Source organism: Aotus nancymaae, unplaced genomic scaffold (genome assembly GCF_030222135.1).
Source record: "Aotus nancymaae isolate 86718 unplaced genomic scaffold, 86718_ANA_hifiasm-v0.15.2.pri h1tg000058l, whole genome shotgun sequence".
Classification (NCBI taxonomy): Eukaryota; Metazoa; Chordata; class Mammalia; order Primates; family Aotidae; genus Aotus; species Aotus nancymaae.
Genome location: NW_026988472.1, coordinates 15,885,230 through 15,908,591, shown reverse-complemented (window position 1 = coordinate 15,908,591; position 23,362 = coordinate 15,885,230).

The window sequence follows — 23,362 nt, the reverse complement described above, 5'->3', positions numbered from 1 at the left end:
GTTCTCCATTGCATTCCGTCCTCCATTCCATTCCGTTCTCCACCCAATTTCATTCCATTCTCCATTCCGTTCCATTCCATTCCATTGCATTCTACATTCCATTCCATTCTCCCTTCTGTTCCGTTCCATTCTCCATTCCATTCCATTCTTTTCTCCATTCCATTGTGTTCTATTCCATTCTCCATTCTATTCTCCATTCCATACCATTCTCCATTCCATTCCATTCAATTCCGTTCCCCATTCAATTCCATTCCGCATTCTATTCTCCATTCCATTCTCCATTCCATTCCATTCCATTCTCCATTCAATTCCATTCCATTCTTCATTCCATTCTATTCCACTACATTCTCCATTCCATTCTATTCCATTCCATTCTCCACTTCATTCCATTCCAATCTCCATTCCATCCTTCAGTGTATTTTCCTTTCCGTTCCTTTCTGTTTCCTTTCCATTCCACTCTTCATTCCATTCGATTCCATTCTTCATTCCATTCCATTCTCCATTTGATTCTGTTTCCCTTCCATTTTACATTCCATTCCATTTCATTCCATTCTCCATTCCGTTCAGTTCCGTTTTCCTTTCCATTCCATTGTCTATTCCATTCCGTTCTCCATTCCATTCAGTTCTCCATTCTCAGTTACATTCCATTCTCCATTTCTTTCCATCCCATTCCATTTTCCATTCCGTTTTGTTCCATTCTATTCCACTCTCAATTCCGTTCCTTCACATTCCATTCTGAATTCCATTCCATTCCATTCCAGTCCTTTCTCTATTCCATCCCATTCCATTCTCTATTCCACTCCATTACATTCTGTTCTTCATTCTCTTCTCCTTTCCATTCTCCTTTTCAGTCCATTCCATTCTCCATTCCATTCCATTCTTAATTCCATTCCATTGCATTCTCCATTCTATTCCATTCTCCATTCCATTCTATTCTAAAGTCCATTACATTCTTTTTTTCATTCCATTCCTTTCCATTCTCCATTCCATTCCATTCCTTTGCATCCTCCATTCCATTCCATTCTCATTTCAGCTCCATTCTATTCCATGCCATTCTCCAGGCCATTCTCCATTCCATTTCGTTTCCTTCTTCATTTAATTCCATTGCATTCCTTTCTCCATTCCATGCCAGTTTTTTCTCCATTCTCTTCTGTTCCCTTCCATTCTCCATTCCATTCTCCATTCCATTCCGTACCTTTCGCCTTTCCTTTCTATTCTCTATTCATTTCCATTCCATACTTCATTCCATTCTCTATTCCATTCCATTCCATTCTTCATTTCATTCCATTCCTTTTCATTCCATTGTTCATTCCATTGTTCATTCCATTCCATTCCATTCTCCATTTCATTCCATTCTCCATTTCATTCGATTTCATTCTCCATTCCAGTCCATTCTGCATTCCATTCCATTCGATTTCATTCTCCATTCCATTCCATACTCCATTCCCTTCCATTCTCCAGTCACTTCCATTCCATTCCATTGTCCATTCTTTTCCATTGCATTCCATCCTATATTCCATTCCTTTCCATTCTATTGCATTCCATTCCATTCTCCATTTCATTCCTGTCTCCATTTCATTCCATTTTATTCCATTCTCTATTCCATTACATTCTGAATTCCAATCCATTTTCCTTTCTATTCCATTCTCCATTCCATTCCATTCACTTTCATTCCATTCTTCATTGCATTCCGTTCTCTATTCCAGTCTATTCTCCATTCCTTTCCATTCTATTCCATTCTCCATTCCATTCCATTCCATTTTTCATTCCGTTCCATTCCATTCCATTCCATTCCAATCCTTTCTCCATTCCATCCCATTCCATTCTCTATTCCACTCCATTTCATTCCGTTCTGCATTCCATTCTCCTTTCCAGTCCATTCCATTCTCCTTTCCTGTCCATTCAATTCTCCATTCCATTCCATTCTTAATTCCATTCCATTCCATTCCTTTCTCCATTCCATTCTATTCTTAATTCCATTACATTCTCTATTCCTTTCCATTCCTTTCGATTCTCCATTCCATTCCATTCCTTTGCATTCTCCATTCCATTCCACTTTATTCTACATTCCATTCCATTCTCATTTCAGATCCGTTCTATTCCGTGTCATTCACCAATCCATTCTCCATTCCATTTCGTTCCATTCTTCATTTAATTCCATTGCATTCCTTTCTCCTTTCAATGCCAGATTTTTCTCCATTCCATTCCTTTCCATTCTCCATTACATTCCTTTCTCCATTCCATTCTATTCTCCATTCCATTCCATTCCGTTCTCAATTCCATTCCATTCTCTACTCATTTCCATTCCATTCTCCATTCCATTCTCTATTCCATTCCATTCCATTCTCCATTTCATTCCATTCCTTTTCATTCCATTGTTCATTCCATTCTATTCCATTCTCCATTCCATTCCATTTCATTCTCTATTCCATTCCATTCCATACTCCATTCCATTCCATTCTCCATTCTTTTCCATTGCATTCCTTTCTATATTCCATTCCATTCCATTTTATTGCATTCCATTCCATTCATTCTCCATTCCATTTAATTCCATTGTCCGTTCCCTTCCTTTTCATTCCACTCTGCATTCCATTCCATTTCATTCCATTCTCTATTCCATTCCATTCTGAATTCCATTCCATTTTCCTTTCTATTCCATTTTCCATTCCATTCCATTCCATTCTCCATTCCATTCCATTCCATTCTCTATTCCAGGCCATTCTCCATACTTTTCCATTTTATTCCATTCTCCATTCCATTCCTTTCCATTTTCCATTTCGTTCCATTCCATTCTGCATTCAATTCTTTCCACTTCTTTCTGCATTCCATTCCATTCTATTCTCCATTCCATTCAATTCCATTCTGTATTGCATTCCATTCTCTGTTCCATTCCATTCTCTATTCCATTCCATTCCATTCTCCATTCCATTCCATTCTCCTTTCCAGTCCATTCCATGCTCCATTCCATTCCACTCTTAATTCCATTCCATTCCATTCTCCATTTCATTCTGTTCTTAATTTTATTACATTCTCCCTTCCATTCCATTCCATTCTCCATTCCATTCTATGTTGTTCTCCATTCTCTTCTGTTCCTTTCCATTCTCCATTCTTTTCTCCGTTTCATTCTATTCTCTATTCCATTCCATTCTATTCCATTCTCCATTCCATTCCATTCTCCATTCTATTCTCCATTGCATTCCGTTCCATTCCATACTCCATTCCATTCTATTCCATTCTCCATTGTATTCTCCATTGCATTCCATTCCATTCAATTCTCCATTCTATTCTCCATTCCATTCCATTCCATTCAATTCTCCATTCTATTCTCCATTTCATTCCATTCTCCATTCCTTTCCATTTCATTGTCCATTCCATTCAATTCTCCACTGCATTCCATTCCAATCTCCATTCCATTCTTCAGTTTATTTTACTTTCTGTTCCATTCTCTTTCCTTTCCACTCCACTCTCCATTCCATTTGATTCCATTCTTCATTCTATTCCATTCTCCATTTTATTCCTTTCCATTCCATTTTACATTCCATTCCATTTCATTCCATTCTCCATTCCATTCAGTTCCATTTTCCATTCCGTTCAATTCTTTCAATTGTCTATTCCATTCCATTCTCCATTCCGTTCCACTCTCCATTCTCCATTCCATTCCATTCTCCATTCTATTCCATCCCATTCCATTTCATTTCATTCCATTCCACTCTCCATTCCATTTCATCACATTTCATTCTGAATTCCATTCCATTTCATCACATTTCATTCTGAATTCCATTCCATTCTTTTCCAATCATTTCTCCATTCCATCCCATTTCATTCTCTATTCCACTCAATTTCACTCCGTTCTGCATTCCATTCTCCATTCCATTCTCCTTTCCAGTCCAATCCATTCTCCATTCCATTCCATTATTAATTCCATTCCTTTCCATTCTTCATTCCATTCCATTCTCCATTCCATTCAATTCTAAACTCCTTTACATTCTCTATTCCATTCCATTCCTTTCCATTCTCCATTCCATTCCATTCCTTTGCATTCTTCTTTCCATTCCATTTTATTCTACATTCCATTCCATTCTCATTTCAGCTCCATTCTATTCCTTGCCATTCTCCATTCCATTCTCCTTTCCATTTCGTTCCATTCTTCATTAAATTCCATTGCATTCCTTTCTCTATTCCATGCCAGTTTTTTCTCCATTCCATTCCTTTCCATTTTCTATTCCATTCCATTCTCCTTTCCATTCTATTCTCCATTCCATTCCATTTCTTCCTCCGTTCCCTTCCATTCTCTATTCATTTCCATTCTATTCTCCATTCCATTCCATTCTTAATTTCATTTGATTCTTTTTCATTCCATTGTTCATTCCATTCCATTCCATTCCATTCTCAATTCCATTCCATTTCATTCTCCATTCCATTCCATTCCATCCTCCTTTCCTTTCTATTCTCCAGTCAGTTCCATTCCATTCCATTCTCCATTCTTTTCCATTGCATTCCATTCTATATTGCTTTCCATTCCTTTCTATTGCATTCAGTTCTCCATTCCATTCCATTGTCCATTCCATTCCTTTTTATTCCACTCTGCATTCCATTCCATTCCATTCTGCATTTCATTGCATTCTCCATTTCATTCCATTTCATTCCTTTCTCTATTCCATTCCATTCCATTCTGAATTCCATTCCATTTTCCTTTCTATTCCATTCTCCATTCCATTCTCTGTTCCATTCCATTCTCCATTCCATTCCATTCCCTTTTATTACATTCTCCATTCCATTCCATTCTCCATTCCATTCAATTCCATTCTCTATTCCAGTCCATTCTCCATTCCTGTCTCCATTTTTCATTCCATTTCATTCCTTTCTCCATTCCATTCAATTCTCCATTCCATTCCATTTCATTCTCCATTCCATTCCATACTGCATTCCTTTCCATTCTCCAGTGAGTTCCATTCCATTCCATTCTCCATTCTTTTTCATTGCATTCCATTCCATTGTCCTTTCCATTCCATTCTATTGCATTCCATTCTCCATTCCATTCCATTCCATTGTCCTTTCCATTCCATTCTCCATTCCGTTCCATTCTCCATTCTTCGTTCCATTCCATTTTCCTTTCTATTCCATTTTCCATTCTATTCCATTCTCCATTCCATTCCATTCTCCATTCCATTCCGTTCCCTTTCATTGCATTCTCCTTTCCCTTCCTTTCCATTCTCCATTCCATTCTGTATTCCAGTCCATTCTCCTTTCCTTTCCATTCTCTTCCATTCTCCATTGCATTCCATTCCATTTTCCATTCTGTTCCATTCCATTCTGCATTCCATTCCATCCCATTCCATTCTGCATTCCATTCCACTCTCCATTCCATTCAATTCCATTCTCCTTTGCATTCCATTGTCCATTCCATTCCATTCTCCTTTCCATTCCATTCTATACTCCATTCCATTCCATTCTTAATTCCATTTCATTCCATTCTCCATTCCATTCTCCATTCCATTCTGTTCTAAATTCCTTTACATTCTCCATTCCTTTCTCCATTCCATTCCATTCTCTGTTCATTTCCATTTCATTCTCCATGCAATTCTCCATTCCATTCTCTATTCCATTCCATTCCATTCTTCATTCCATTCCATTCCATTACATTACATTCCAATCTATTCCATTCTCCATACTATTCCATTCTACATACCATTCTCCATTCCATTCTATTTTATATTCCCTTTTCTTTTCCATTCTATTCTGCATTCCGTTTCCTTCCCTAGTATTCTACAATCCATTTTATTCCATTCCATTCTTCATTCTGTTCCACTCAATTCCATTTTACATTCCATTCCATTCTCCATTCCTTTCCATTCCATTCTCCATTCCATTAACTTCCATTCTCCATTCAATTCTGTTTCATTTTCCCTTTCGTTCCATTTCATTGTCCATTCCATTCCATTCTCCATTCCGTTCCATTCCATTCTCCATTCCATTCCATTCTCCATTCGTTTTGATCCCATTCTCCAATCCATTACATTCCCTTAAATTCTCCATTCCATTCCATTCATTCCATTCTCCATTCCATTGCTTTCTATTCCATTCTCCATTGCATTGCATTCCATTCATTTTCATTCTGCATTCTATTCTATTCTTCATTCCGCTCCATTCCATTCTCCATTTCATAATATTCCATTCTCCATTCCATTCGATTCAACATTCCATTGCATTCTACATTGCATTCTCTGTTCCATTTCATTCTCCAGTCGTTTCCTTTCCATTACATTCTACAATCTGTTCCATTCCATTCCATTCTGTATTCTGTTCCGATTAATTCCATTCTCCATTCCATTCCATTCTCCATTGGATTCCATTCCATTCCATTCTCCATTCCATTCAATTCCATTCTCCTTTCCACTCTGTTCTTTATTCCACTCCGTTCTCCATACTATTCCATTCTGTTCTCCATTCCATTCCATTACATTCTGTTCACCATTCCATTGCATTCTCCCTTTCTTTCCCTTCTGTTTTCCATTCTGTTGCATTCTCCATTCCACTATATTCCGTTCTCCATTCTGTTACATTCCATTATCCATTCCATTCCATTCCTTTTTTCCATTCCATTCCATTTCTTTCCATTCTCCATTCCACTCCATTCTCCATTCCCTTCCATTACTTTCTCCATTCCATTCCATTCTCTGTTCATTTCCATTCCATTCCATTCCATTCTCCACTCAATACTCCAATTCATTCTCTATTACATTCCGTCCCATTATTCATTCCATTCCATTCCATTCCATTCCATTCCATTCCATTCCATTCCATTCCATTCTTCATTCCATTCCATTCTGCATAACATTCTATATTCCATTCCATTACATTCCATTCTCCATTCCATTCTCCATTTTGCTCCTTTCCATTGCATTCCACTGTCATTTCCATTCCATTCCATTCTGCATTCTGTTCACCTCAATTCCATTCTGCATTCGATTCCAATCTATTCTCCTTTCCACACCTTTCTTCATTCAATTCTGTTCTGTTCTCTATTCCATTCCATTCTGTTCTCCATTGCATTCCGTCCTCCATTCCATTCCGTTCTCCACCCAATTTCATTCCATTCTCCATTCCGTTCCATTCCATTCCATTGCATTCTACATTCCATTCCATTCTCCCTTCTGTTCCGTTCCATTCTCCATTCCATTCCATTCTTTTCTCCATTCCATTGTGTTCTATTCCATTCTCCATTCTATTCTCCATTCCATACCATTCTCCATTCCATTCCATTCAATTCCGTTCCCCATTCAATTCCATTCCGCATTCTATTCTCCATTCCATTCTCCATTCCATTCCATTCCATTCTCCATTCAATTCCATTCCATTCTTCATTCCATTCTATTCCACTACATTCTCCATTCCATTCTATTCCATTCCATTCTCCACTTCATTCCATTCCAATCTCCATTCCATCCTTCAGTGTATTTTCCTTTCCGTTCCTTTCTGTTTCCTTTCCATTCCACTCTTCATTCCATTCGATTCCATTCTTCATTCCATTCCATTCTCCATTTGATTCTGTTTCCCTTCCATTTTACATTCCATTCCATTTCATTCCATTCTCCATTCCGTTCAGTTCCGTTTTCCTTTCCATTCCATTGTCTATTCCATTCCGTTCTCCATTCCATTCAGTTCTCCATTCTCAGTTACATTCCATTCTCCATTTCTTTCCATCCCATTCCATTTTCCATTCCGTTTTGTTCCATTCTATTCCACTCTCAATTCCGTTCCTTCACATTCCATTCTGAATTCCATTCCATTCCATTCCAGTCCTTTCTCTATTCCATCCCATTCCATTCTCTATTCCACTCCATTACATTCTGTTCTTCATTCTCTTCTCCTTTCCATTCTCCTTTTCAGTCCATTCCATTCTCCATTCCATTCCATTCTTAATTCCATTCCATTGCATTCTCCATTCTATTCCATTCTCCATTCCATTCTATTCTAAAGTCCATTACATTCTTTTTTTCATTCCATTCCTTTCCATTCTCCATTCCATTCCATTCCTTTGCATCCTCCATTCCATTCCATTCTCATTTCAGCTCCATTCTATTCCATGCCATTCTCCAGGCCATTCTCCATTCCATTTCGTTTCCTTCTTCATTTAATTCCATTGCATTCCTTTCTCCATTCCATGCCAGTTTTTTCTCCATTCTCTTCTGTTCCCTTCCATTCTCCATTCCATTCTCCATTCCATTCCGTACCTTTCGCCTTTCCTTTCTATTCTCTATTCATTTCCATTCCATACTTCATTCCATTCTCTATTCCATTCCATTCCATTCTTCATTTCATTCCATTCCTTTTCATTCCATTGTTCATTCCATTGTTCATTCCATTCCATTCCATTCTCCATTTCATTCCATTCTCCATTTCATTCGATTTCATTCTCCATTCCAGTCCATTCTGCATTCCATTCCATTCGATTTCATTCTCCATTCCATTCCATACTCCATTCCCTTCCATTCTCCAGTCACTTCCATTCCATTCCATTGTCCATTCTTTTCCATTGCATTCCATCCTATATTCCATTCCTTTCCATTCTATTGCATTCCATTCCATTCTCCATTTCATTCCTGTCTCCATTTCATTCCATTTTATTCCATTCTCTATTCCATTACATTCTGAATTCCAATCCATTTTCCTTTCTATTCCATTCTCCATTCCATTCCATTCACTTTCATTCCATTCTTCATTCCATTCCGTTCTCTATTCCAGTCTATTCTCCATTCCTTTCCATTCTATTCCATTCTCCATTCCATTCCATTCCATTTTCCATTCCGTTCCATTCCATTCTGTATTCCATTCCATCTCATTCCATTCTGTATTTCATTCCATTCCATTCTCCATTCCATTCCATTTCATTCTCCATTGCATTCCATTCTCTATTCCATTCCATTCCATTCCGTTCTGCATTCCATTCTCCATTCCATTCCGTTCTCCTTTCCAGTCCATTCCATACTCCATTCCATTCCATTCTCCATTTCATTCTATTCTAATTTCGATTACATTCTCTTTTCCATTCCATTCCATTCATTTCTCCATTCCATTCTGTTCCATTCCCTTCTCGATTCTATTCTCCATTCCATTCCATTCCATTCTCCATTCAATTCTATTCTATTCCGTTCCATTCCATTCCATTCTCCATTGTATTCTGCATTGCATTCCATTCCATTCCATTCTCCATTCCATTCTCTATACCATTCTATTCCATTACATTCTCCATTCCATTCCATTCTCCACTGCATTTCATTCCAATCTCCATTCCATTCATTAGTGTGTTTTTCTTTCCGTTCCATTCTCTTTCGTTTCCATTCCACTCTCCATTCCATTCGATTCCTTTCTTCATTCCATTCCATTCTCCATTTTACATTCCATTCCATTTCATTCCATTCTCCATTCCATAGTCCGTTCCATTCCTTTTCATTCCACTCTGCATTCCATTCCATTCCATTCTCCATTTCATTCCATTCCATTCCATTCTCTATTTTATTCCATTCCATTCCATTCTGAATTCCATTCCATTTTCCATTCTGTTCCGTTCAATTCCATTCCATTCCACTCTCCATTCCATTCAATCACATTCCATTCTGAATTCCATTCTGTTCCATTCCATTCCTTTCTCCATTCCATCCCATTCCATTCTCTATTCTACTCCATTTCATTCCGTTCTGCATTCCAGTCTCCATTCCATTCTCCTTTTCAGTCTATTGCATTCTCCATTCCATTCCATTCCATTGTCCATTCCATTCCTTTTAATTCCACTCTGCATTCAATTCCATTCCATTCCATTCTCCATTTCAATCCATTCCATTCCATTATCTATTCCATTCCATTCCATTCCGAATTCCATTCCATTTTCCTTTCTATTCCATTCTCCATTCCATTCTCCATTCTGTTCCATTCTCCATTCCATTCCATTTCCTTTAATACCATTCTCCATTCCTTTCCAATCCATTCTATTCCATTGTCCATTCCATTCCATTCCATTCTCTATTCCAGTCCATTCTCCATTCCTTTCCGTTCTATTCCATACTCCATTCCATTCCATTCCATTTTCCATTCCATTCCATTCTGCATTCCATTCCATCCCATTCCAATCTGCATTACATTCCATTCCATTCTCCATTCCATTCAATTTCATTCTCCATTGCATTCCATTCTCCATTCCATTCTCTATTCCATTCCATTCCATTCCGTTCTGCATTTCATTCTCCATTCCATTCCATTCTCTTTTTCAGTCCATTCCATGCTCCATTCCATTCCATTCTTAATTCGATTCCATTCCATTCTCCATTCCATTCTATTCAAAATTCCATTACATTCTCCCTTCCATTCCATTACATTCTCCATTCCATTCCATTCTTTTCTCCATTCCATTCTGTTCCATTCCATTCTCCATTCTATTCTCCATTCTATTCCATTCCATTCCATTCTATGCCATTCTCCATTCCATTCCATTCTCCATTCTATTCTACATTGCATTCAATTCCTTTCCATTCTCCATTCAATTCCATTTCATTCTCTATTCCATTCTATTCCTTTACATTCTCCATTCCATTCCATTCTTCAATGCATTCCCTTCCAATTTCCATTCCATTCTTCAGTGTATTTTCCTTTCCATTCCATTCTCTTTCCTTTCCACTCCACTCTCCATTCCATTCAATTCCATTTTTCATTCCATTCTATTCTCCATTTTATTCCTTTCCATTTCACTTTACATTCCATTCCATTTGATTCCATTCTCCATTCCGTTCAGTTCCATTTTCCATTCCATTCCATTCCATTTTCTATTGCATTCCATTCTCCATTTCGTTCCGTTCTCCATTCTGCATTCCATTCCATTCTCCATTACATTCTCCATTCTGTTCCGTTCCATTGCATTCCATTCCACTCCCCATTCCTTTCTATCACATTCCATTATGAATTCCATTCCATTCCGTTCCAATCCTTTCTCCATTCCATCCCATTTCGTTCGCTATTCCACTCCATTACATTCCGTTCTGCATTCCATTCTCCATTCCATTCTCCTTTCCCATCTATTGCATTCTCCATTTCATTACATTGTTAATTCCATTCAATTCCATTCTCCATTCCATTCCATTCCATTGTCTGTTCCATTCTTTTTTATTCCACTCTGCATTCCTTTCCATTCCATTCTCCATTTCCTTCCATTCATTTCATTCCATTCCATTCCATTCTCTTTTCCATTCCATTCTGAATTCGATTCCATTTTCCTTTCTATTCCATTCTCCATTCCATTCTCCATTCCATTCCATTCTCCATTCCGTTCCATTCACTTTCATTCCATTCTCCATTCCATTCCATTCCATTCCGTTCTCTATTCCAGTCAGTTCTCCATTCCTTTCCATTCTATTCCATTCCATTCCATTTTCCATTGCATTCCATTCCATTCCATTCTGCATTCCATTCCATCCCATTCCATTCTTCATTCCATTCCATCCCATTCCATTCTGCATTCCATTCCATTCCATTCTCCATTCCATTCCATTCCATTTTCCATTGCATTCCATTCTCCATTTCATTCCATTCTCTATTCCATTCCATTCCGTTCTGCATTCCATTCTCCATTCCATTCCATTCTCCATTCCATTCCATTCTCCATTTGATTCTATTCAAAATTCCATTACCTTCCCCCTTCCATTCCATTCCATTCTCCATTCCATTCCATTAATTTCTCCATTCCATTCTGTTCCATTCCATTCTCCATTCTATTCTCCATTCCATTCCATTCTGCATACCATTCCATTCTATGCCATTCTCCATTCCATTCCATTCTCCATTCTATTCTCCATTGCATTCAATTCCTTTCTCTTCTCCATTCAATTCCATTCCGTTCTCTATTCCATTGTATTCCATTACATTCTCCGTTCCATTCCATTCTCTAATGCATTCCATTCCAATCTCCATTCCATTCTTTAGTGTATTTTCCTTTCCGTTCCATTCTCTTTCCTTTCCACTCCACTCTGCAATCCATTCGATTCCATTCTTCATTCCATTCCATTCTCCATTTTATTCCATTCCATTCCATTTTACATTCCATTCCATTCTCCTTTCTATTCATTTCCATTTTCCATTCCATTCCATTCAATTTTCTATTCCATTCCATTCTCCATTCCATTCCATTCTCCATTCTCCATTCCATTCCATTCTCCATTCCATTCCATCCCATTCCATTTTCCATTTCGTTCCATTCTATTGAATTCCATTCCACTCCCCATTCCATTCCATCACATTCCATTCTGAATTCCATTCCATTCCGTTCCAATCCTTTCTCCATTCCATCCCATTACATTCTCTATTCCACTCCAATTCATTCTGTGCTGCATTCCATTCTCCATTCCATTCTCCATTCCATTCTCCTTTCCAGTCCATTCCATTCTCCACTCCATTCCATTCTTAATTCCATTCCATTCTATTCTCCATTCCATTCCATTCTCCATTCCATTCCTTTTTATTCCACTCTGCATTCCTTTCCATTCCATTCCATTCTCCATTTCATTCTATTCTCCATTCCATTTTCCATTCTATTCCATTCTCCATTCCATTCACTTTCATTCCATTCTCCATTCCTTTCCATTCTGTTCTCCATTTCATTCCTTTCCATCCCGTTCTCTATTCCAGTCCATTCTCCATTCCATTCCATTTTCCATTCCGTTTCATTCCATTCCATTCTATCCCATTCCTTTCTGCATTCCTTTCCATTCCATTATCCATTCTATTCAATTCCATTCTCCATTGCATTCAATTCTCCATTCCATTCTCCATTCCATTCCATTCTCTCTTCCATTCCATTCCATTCCATTCTGCATTCCATTCTCCATTCCATTCCATTCTCCTTTCCAGTCCATTCCATGCTCCATTACATTCCATTCTTAATTCCATTCCATTCAATTCTCCATTCCATTCCATTCTCCATTCCATTCTGTTCTGAATTTCATTACCTTCTCTCTTCAATTCCATTCCAGTCTCCATTTCATTCCATTCTATTATCCATTCCATTCTGTTCCATTCCATTCTCCATTCTATTCTCCATTCCATTCTGTTCCATTCTATTATCCATTCCATTCCATTCTATTCGATTCTCCATTGCATTCTATTGCATTCCATTCTATTCTCCATTCTGTTCTCCATTCCATTCCATTCCATTCTCCATTCCATTCCATTCTCTATTCCATTCTATTCCATTGTATTCTCCATTCCATTCCGTTGTCCACTCCATTCCATTCCAAACTCCATTCCATTCTTCAGTGTATTTTCCTTTCCGTTCCATTCTCTTTCTTTTCCACTCCACTCTCCATTCCATTCGATTCCATCTTCATTCCATTCCATTCTCCATTTTATTCCGTTCCATTGCATTTTCCATTCAATTCCATTTCATTCCATTCTCCATTCCATTCAGTTCCATTTTCCATTCCATTCAATTGTCTATTCCATTCGATTCTCCATTCTGTTCTGTTCTGCATTCTCCATTCCATTCCATTCCATCCCATTCCATTTTTAATTCCATTCCATTGAATTCCACTTTCCTTTCCATTCCACTCTCCATTCCATTCCATGACATTCCTTTTTGAATTCCATTCCATTCCATTCCAAGCCTTTCTCCATTCCATCCCATTCCATTCTCTATTCCACTCCATTTCATTCCGTTCTACATTCCGTTCCCCATTCCATTCTCCTTTCCAGTCCATTCCATTCTCCATTCCATTCTTAATTCCATTCAATTCCATTCTCCATTCCATTGCATTCTCCATTCCATTCTATTCTCTGTTCTATTCTATTCTAAATTCCATTACTTTCTCTATTCCATTCAATTCCTTTCCATTCTCCATTCCATTCCATTCCTTTGCATTCTCCATTCCATTGCATTTTATTCTACATTCCATTCCATTCTCATTTCGGCTCCTTTCTATTCCGTGCAATTCTCCATTCCATTCTCCATTCCGTTTTGTTCCATTTTTCATTTAATTCCATTGCATTCCTTTCTCCATTCCATGCCAGTTTTTTCTCCATTCCATTCCATTCCTTTCCATTCTCCATTCCATTCCATTCTGCATTCCATTCCATTCTCTATTCATTTCCATTCTATTCTGCATTCCGTTCTCTATTCCATTCTTCATTTCATTCCATTTCTTTTCATTACATTCTTCATTGCATTCCATTCCATTCCATACTCCATTCCTTTCCATTCTCCAGTCAGTTCCATTCCATTCCAATCTCCATTGTTTTCCACTGCATTCCATTCTATATTGCATTCCATTCCATTCTATTGCTTTCCATTCCATTCCATTCTCCATTCCATTGTCCGTTCCATTCCTTTTCATTCCACTCTGCATTCCATTCCATTCCATTCCATTTTCCATTTCATTCCATTCTCCTTTTCATTCCATTCCATTCCATTTCTTTCTGAATTCCATTCCATTTTCCTTACTATTCCATTCTCCATTCCATTCTCCATTCCATTCCATTCTCCATTCCATTCCATTCTCCATTCCATTCCATTCCCTTTCATTCTATTGTCCATTCCTTTCCATTCCATTCCATTCTCCATTCCATTCCATTCCATTCTCTATTCCAGTCCATTCTCCATTCTTTCCATTCTATTCCATTCTTCATTCCATTTTCCATTCCATTCCATTCCATTCTTCATTCCATTCAATCCCACTCCATTCTGCATTCCATTCCATTCCATTCTCCATTCCATTCAATTCCATTCTCCATTGCATTTCATTCTCCATTGCATTCCATTCTCTATTCCATTCCATTCCATTCCGTTCTGCATTCCATTCCATTCTCCTTTCCAGTCCATTTCATGCTCCATTCCATTCTGAATTCCATTCCATTCCAGTCTCCTTTCCATTCCATTCTCCATTCCATTCTATTTTAAATTCCATTCCATTCTCCATTCCATTCAATTCCTTTCTCCATTCCAGTCCATTCTCTGCTCATTTCCATTCCATTCTCCATTCAATTCTCTATTCCATTCCATTCCATTCTTCATTTCATTCCATTCCTTTTCATTCCATTCTTCTTTGCATTCCATTCCATTTCATTCCAATCCATTTCATTCTCCATTGTATTCCATTCTACATACCATTCTTCATTCCATTCTATTTTATATTCCCTTTTCTTTTCCTTTCTGTTCTCCATTCCATTTCTTTCCACAGTATTTTACATTCCATTCCATTCGATTCCATTCTCCAATCCATTACGTTCCCTTCAATTCTCCATTCCATTCCATCCATTCCATTCTCCATTCCATTCCATTCTATTCCATTCTCCATTGCATTCCATTCATATCCACTCTGCATTCTATTCTATTCTTGATTCCGTTCCATTCCATTCTCCATTTCATAACATTCCATTCTCCATTCCATTCCATTCTACATTCCATTTCATTTGACATTTCATTCTCTGTTCCATTTCATTCTCCATTCCTTTCCTTTCCATTACATTCTGCAATCTGTTCCCTTCCATTCCATTCTGTATTCCGTCCCAATTAGTTCCATTCTCCATTCCATTCCATTCTTGATTCCATTCCATTCTCCATTGGATTCCATTCCATTCTATTCTCCATTCCGTTCAATTCCATTCTCCTTTCCACTCCGTTCTTTATTCCATTCCGTTCTCCATACCATTCAATTCTTTTCTCCATTACGTTCTATTCCATTCTGTTCACCATTCCATTCCATTCTCCATTTCGTTCCATTCCGTTTTCCATTGTGTTGCATTCTCCATTCCACTATATTCCGTTCTCCATTCTGTTACATTCTGTTCTCCATTTCATTCCATTCCTTTCTCCATTCCATTCCATTTCTTTCCATTCTCCATTCCACTCCGTTATCCATTCCCTTCCATTCCTTTCTCCATTCCTTTCCATTCTCTGTTCATTTCTATTCCATTCCATTCCATTCTCCACTCAATTCTCCAATCCACTCTCTATTCCATTCCATTCCATTATTCATTTCATTCCATTCCATTCCATTCCATTCCATTTTACATACCATTCTCCATTCCATTCCAATTTACATTCCATTCTCCATTCCATTCTTCATTTTGCTCCTTTCCATTGCATTCCACAGTCATTTCCATTCCATTCCATTGTGCCTTCTGTTCCCCTCAATTCCATTCTGAATTCAATTCCATTTTCCATTCGATTCCTATCTATTCTCCTTTCCACAGGTTTCTTCATTCAATGCCGTTCTGTTCTCCCTTCCATTCCATTCTGTTCTCCACTACATTCCGTCCTCCATTCCATTCCATTCTCCACCCAATTCCATTCCATTCCCCATTCTGTTCCATTCCATTCCATTGCATTCTACATTCCATTCCATTCTCCCGTCCATTCCATTCCATTCTCCATTCCATTCCATTCCATTCTCCATTCCTTTCCATTCTCTTCTCCATTCCATTCTGTTCCATTCCATTCTCCATTCTATTCTCCATTCCATTCCATTCTCCATTCCATTCCATTCTATTCCATTCACCATTCCATTCCATTCCTTTCTCCATTCTATTCTCCATTCCATTCTCCATTCTATTCCATTCATTTCTCTATTCCATTCTATCCCATTACATTCTCCATTCCATTCCATTCCATTCTCCACTGCATTCCCTTCCAATCTCCATTCCATTCTTCAGTGTATTTTCCTTTCCTTTCCATTCTCTTTCCTTTTCACTACACTCTCCATTCCATTCGATTCCATTCTTCATTCCATTCCATTCTCCATTTTATTCTCTTCCATTCCATTTTGGATTCCATTCCATTTCATTCCATTCTCCATCCCATTCAGTTCCATTTTCCATTCCATTCCATTCCATTCTTCCATTCCATTCTCCATTCTATTCTCCATTCCATTCAATTCCATTCCATTCTCCATTCTATTCCATTCATTTCTCTATTCCATTCTATCCCATTACATTCTCCATTCCATTCCATTCCATTGTCCACTGCATTCCCTTCCAATCTTCATTCCATTCTTCAGTGTATTTTCCTTTCCTTTCCATTGTCTTTCCTTTTCACTCCACTCTCCATTCCATTCGATTCCATTCTTCATTCCAATCCATTCTCCATTTTATTCCGTTCCATTCCATTTTACATTCTATTCCATTTCATTCCATTCTCCATTCCGTTCTGTTCCATTTTCCATTCCATTCCATTCCATTCAATTGTCAATTCCATTCCATTCTGCATTCCGTTCCATTCTCCATTCTCCATTCCATTCCATTCTCCATTTCATTCCATCCCATTCCATTTTTCATTCCGTTCCATTCCATTCCATTCCATTCCAATCCTTTCTCCATTCCATCCCATTCCATTCTCTATTCCACTCCATTTCATTCCGTTCTGCATTCCATTCTCCTTTCCAGTCCATTCCATTCTCCTTTCCTGTCCATTCAATTCTCCATTCCATTCCATTCTTAATTCCATTCCATTCCATTCCTTTCTCCATTCCATTCTATTCTTAATTCCATTACATTCTCTATTCCTTTCCATTCCTTTCGATTCTCCATTCCATTCCATTCCTTTGCATTCTCCATTCCATTCCACTTTATTCTACATTCCATTCCATTCTCATTTCAGATCCGTTCTATTCCGTGTCATTCTCCAATCCATTCTCCATTCCATTTCGTTCCATTCTTCATTTAATTCCATTGCATTCCTTTCTCCTTTCAATGCCAGATTTTTCTCCATTCCATTCCTTTCCATTCTCCATTACATTCCTTTCTCCATTCCATTCTATTCTCCATTCCATTCCATTCCGTTCTCAATTCCATTCCATTCTCTACTCATTTCCATTCCATTCTCCATTCCATTCTCTATTCCATTCCATTCCATTCTCCATTTCATTCCATTCCTTTTCATTCCATTGTTCATTCCATTCTATTCCATTCTCCATTCCATTCCATTTCATTCTCTATTCCATTCCATTCCATACTCCATTCCATTCCATTCTCCATTCTTTTCCATTGCATTCCTTTCTATATTCCATTCCATTCCATTTTATTGCATTCCATTCCATTCATTCTCCATTCCATTTAATTCCGTTGTCCGTTCCCTTCCTTTTCATTCCACTCTGCATTCCATTCCATTTCATTCCATTCTCTATTCCATTCCATTCTGAATTCCATTCCATTTTCCTTTCTATTCCATTTTCCATTCCATTCCATTCCATTCTCCATTCCATTCCATTCCATTCTCTATTCCAGGCCATTCTCCATACTTTTCCATTTTATTCCATTCTCCATTCCATTCCTTTCCATTTTCCATTTCGTTCCATTCCATTCTGCATTCAATTCTTTCCACTTCTTTCTGCATTCCATTCCATTCTATTCTCCATTCCATTCAATTCCATTCTGTATTGCATTCCATTCTCTGTTCCATTCCATTCTCTATTCCATTCCATTCCATTCTCCATTCCATTCCATTCTCCTTTCCAGTCCATTCCATGCTCCATTCCATTCCACTCTTAATTCCATTCCATTCCATTCTCCATTTCATTCTGTTCTTAATTTTATTACATTCTCCCTTCCATTCCATTCCATTCTCCATTCCATTCTATGTTGTTCTCCATTCTCTTCTGTTCCTTTCCATTCTCCATTCTTTTCTCCGTTTCATTCTATTCTCTATTCCATTCCATTCTATTCCATTCTCCATTCCATTCCATTCTCCATTCTATTCTCCATTGCATTCCGTTCCATTCCATACTCCATTCCATTCTATTCCATTCTCCATTGTATTCTCCATTGCATTCCATTCCATTCAATTCTCCATTCTATTCTCCATTCCATTCCATTCCATTCAATTCTCCATTCTATTCTCCATTTCATTCCATTCTCCATTCCTTTCCATTTCATTGTCCATTCCATTCAATTCTCCACTGCATTCCATTCCAATCTCCATTCCATTCTTCAGTTTATTTTACTTTCTGTTCCATTCTCTTTCCTTTCCACTCCACTCTCCATTCCATTTGATTCCATTCTTCATTCTATTCCATTCTCCATTTTATTCCTTTCCATTCCATTTTACATTCCATTCCATTTCATTCCATTCTCCATTCCATTCAGTTCCATTTTCCATTCCGTTCAATTCTTTCAATTGTCTATTCCATTCCATTCTCCATTCCGTTCCACTCTCCATTCTCCATTCCATTCCATTCTCCATTCTATTCCATCCCATTCCATTTCATTTCATTCCATTCCACTCTCCATTCCATTTCATCACATTTCATTCTGAATTCCATTCCATTTCATCACATTTCATTCTGAATTCCATTCCATTCTTTTCCAATCATTTCTCCATTCCATCCCATTTCATTCTCTATTCCACTCAATTTCACTCCGTTCTGCATTCCATTCTCCATTCCATTCTCCTTTCCAGTCCAATCCATTCTCCATTCCATTCCATTATTAATTCCATTCCTTTCCATTCTTCATTCCATTCCATTCTCCATTCCATTCAATTCTAAACTCCTTTACATTCTCTATTCCATTCCATTCCTTTCCATTCTCCATTCCATTCCATTCCTTTGCATTCTTCTTTCCATTCCATTTTATTCTACATTCCATTCCATTCTCATTTCAGCTCCATTCTATTCCTTGCCATTCTCCATTCCATTCTCCTTTCCATTTCGTTCCATTCTTCATTAAATTCCATTGCATTCCTTTCTCTATTCCATGCCAGTTTTTTCTCCATTCCATTCCTTTCCATTTTCTATTCCATTCCATTCTCCTTTCCATTCTATTCTCCATTCCATTCCATTTCTTCCTCCGTTCCCTTCCATTCTCTATTCATTTCCATTCTATTCTCCATTCCATTCCATTCTTAATTTCATTTGATTCTTTTTCATTCCATTGTTCATTCCATTCCATTCCATTCCATTCTCAATTCCATTCCATTTCATTCTCCATTCCATTCCATTCCATCCTCCTTTCCTTTCTATTCTCCAGTCAGTTCCATTCCATTCCATTCTCCATTCTTTTCCATTGCATTCCATTCTATATTGCTTTCCATTCCTTTCTATTGCATTCAGTTCTCCATTCCATTCCATTGTCCATTCCATTCCTTTTTATTCCACTCTGCATTCCATTCCATTCCATTCTGCATTTCATTGCATTCTCCATTTCATTCCATTTCATTCCTTTCTCTATTCCATTCCATTCCATTCTGAATTCCATTCCATTTTCCTTTCTATTCCATTCTCCATTCCATTCTCTGTTCCATTCCATTCTCCATTCCATTCCATTCCCTTTTATTACATTCTCCATTCCATTCCATTCTCCATTCCATTCAATTCCATTCTCTATTCCAGTCCATTCTCCATTCCTGTCTCCATTTTTCATTCCATTTCATTCCTTTCTCCATTCCATTCAATTCTCCATTCCATTCCATTTCATTCTCCATTCCATTCCATACTGCATTCCTTTCCATTCTCCAGTGAGTTCCATTCCATTCCATTCTCCATTCTTTTTCATTGCATTCCATTCCATTGTCCTTTCCATTCCATTCTATTGCATTCCATTCTCCATTCCATTCCATTCCATTGTCCTTTCCATTCCATTCTCCATTCCGTTCCATTCTCCATTCTTCGTTCCATTCCATTTTCCTTTCTATTCCATTTTCCATTCTATTCCATTCTCCATTCCATTCCATTCTCCATTCCATTCCGTTCCCTTTCATTGCATTCTCCTTTCCCTTCCTTTCCATTCTCCATTCCATTCTGTATTCCAGTCCATTCTCCTTTCCTTTCCATTCTCTTCCATTCTCCATTGCATTCCATTCCATTTTCCATTCTGTTCCATTCCATTCTGCATTCCATTCCATCCCATTCCATTCTGCATTCCATTCCACTCTCCATTCCATTCAATTCCATTCTCCTTTGCATTCCATTGTCCATTCCATTCCATTCTCCTTTCCATTCCATTCTATACTCCATTCCATTCCATTCTTAATTCCATTTCATTCCATTCTCCATTCCATTCTCCATTCCATTCTGTTCTAAATTCCTTTACATTCTCCATTCCTTTCTCCATTCCATTCCATTCTCTGTTCATTTCCATTTCATTCTCCATGCAATTCTCCATTCCATTCTCTATTCCATTCCATTCCATTCTTCATTCCATTCCATTCCATTACATTACATTCCAATCTATTCCATTCTCCATACTATTCCATTCTACATACCATTCTCCATTCCATTCTATTTTATATTCCCTTTTCTTTTCCATTCTATTCTGCATTCCGTTTCCTTCCCTAGTATTCTACAATCCATTTTATTCCATTCCATTCTTCATTCTGTTCCACTCAATTCCATTTTACATTCCATTCCATTCTCCATTCCTTTCCATTCCATTCTCCATTCCATTAACTTCCATTCTCCATTCAATTCTGTTTCATTTTCCCTTTCGTTCCATTTCATTGTCCATTCCATTCCATTCTCCATTCCGTTCCATTCCATTCTCCATTCCATTCCATTCTCCATTCGTTTTGATCCCATTCTCCAATCCATTACATTCCCTTAAATTCTCCATTCCATTCCATTCATTCCATTCTCCATTCCATTGCTTTCTATTCCATTCTCCATTGCATTGCATTCCATTCATTTTCATTCTGCATTCTATTCTATTCTTCATTCCGCTCCATTCCATTCTCCATTTCATAATATTCCATTCTCCATTCCATTCGATTCAACATTCCATTGCATTCTACATTGCATTCTCTGTTCCATTTCATTCTCCAGTCGTTTCCTTTCCATTACATTCTACAATCTGTTCCATTCCATTCCATTCTGTATTCTGTTCCGATTAATTCCATTCTCCATTCCATTCCATTCTCCATTGGATTCCATTCCATTCCATTCTCCATTCCATTCAATTCCATTCTCCTTTCCACTCTGTTCTTTATTCCACTCCGTTCTCCATACTATTCCATTCTGTTCTCCATTCCATTCCATTACATTCTGTTCACCATTCCATTGCATTCTCCCTTTCTTTCCCTTCTGTTTTCCATTCTGTTGCATTCTCCATTCCACTATATTCCGTTCTCCATTCTGTTACATTCCATTATCCATTCCATTCCATTCCTTTTTTCCATTCCATTCCATTTCTTTCCATTCTCCATTCCACTCCATTCTCCATTCCCTTCCATTACTTTCTCCATTCCATTCCATTCTCTGTTCATTTCCATTCCATTCCATTCCATTCTCCACTCAATACTCCAATTCATTCTCTATTACATTCCGTCCCATTATTCATTCCATTCCATTCCATTCCATTCCATTCCATTCCATTCCATTCCATTCCATTCCATTCTTCATTCCATTCCATTCTGCATAACATTCTATATTCCATTCCATTACATTCCATTCTCCATTCCATTCTCCATTTTGCTCCTTTCCATTGCATTCCACTGTCATTTCCATTCCATTCCATTCTGCATTCTGTTCACCTCAATTCCATTCTGCATTCGATTCCAATCTATTCTCCTTTCCACACCTTTCTTCATTCAATTCTGTTCTGTTCTCTATTCCATTCCATTCTGTTCTCCATTGCATTCCGTCCTCCATTCCATTCCGTTCTCCACCCAATTTCATTCCATTCTCCATTCCGTTCCATTCCATTCCATTGCATTCTACATTCCATTCCATTCTCCCTTCTGTTCCGTTCCATTCTCCATTCCATTCCATTCTTTTCTCCATTCCATTGTGTTCTATTCCATTCTCCATTCTATTCTCCATTCCATACCATTCTCCATTCCATTCCATTCAATTCCGTTCCCCATTCAATTCCATTCCGCATTCTATTCTCCATTCCATTCTCCATTCCATTCCATTCCATTCTCCATTCAATTCCATTCCATTCTTCATTCCATTCTATTCCACTACCTTCTCCATTCCATTCTATTCCATTCCATTCTCCACTTCATTCCATTCCAATCTCCATTCCATCCTTCAGTGTATTTTCCTTTCCGTTCCTTTCTGTTTCCTTTCCATTCCACTCTTCATTCCATTCGATTCCATTCTTCATTCCATTCCATTCTCCATTTGATTCTGTTTCCCTTCCATTTTACATTCCATTCCATTTCATTCCATTCTCCATTCCGTTCAGTTCCGTTTTCCTTTCCATTCCATTGTCTATTCCATTCCGTTCTCCATTCCATTCAGTTCTCCATTCTCAGTTACATTCCATTCTCCATTTCTTTCCATCCCATTCCATTTTCCATTCCGTTTTGTTCCATTCTATTCCACTCTCAATTCCGTTCCTTCACATTCCATTCTGAATTCCATTCCATTCCATTCCAGTCCTTTCTCTATTC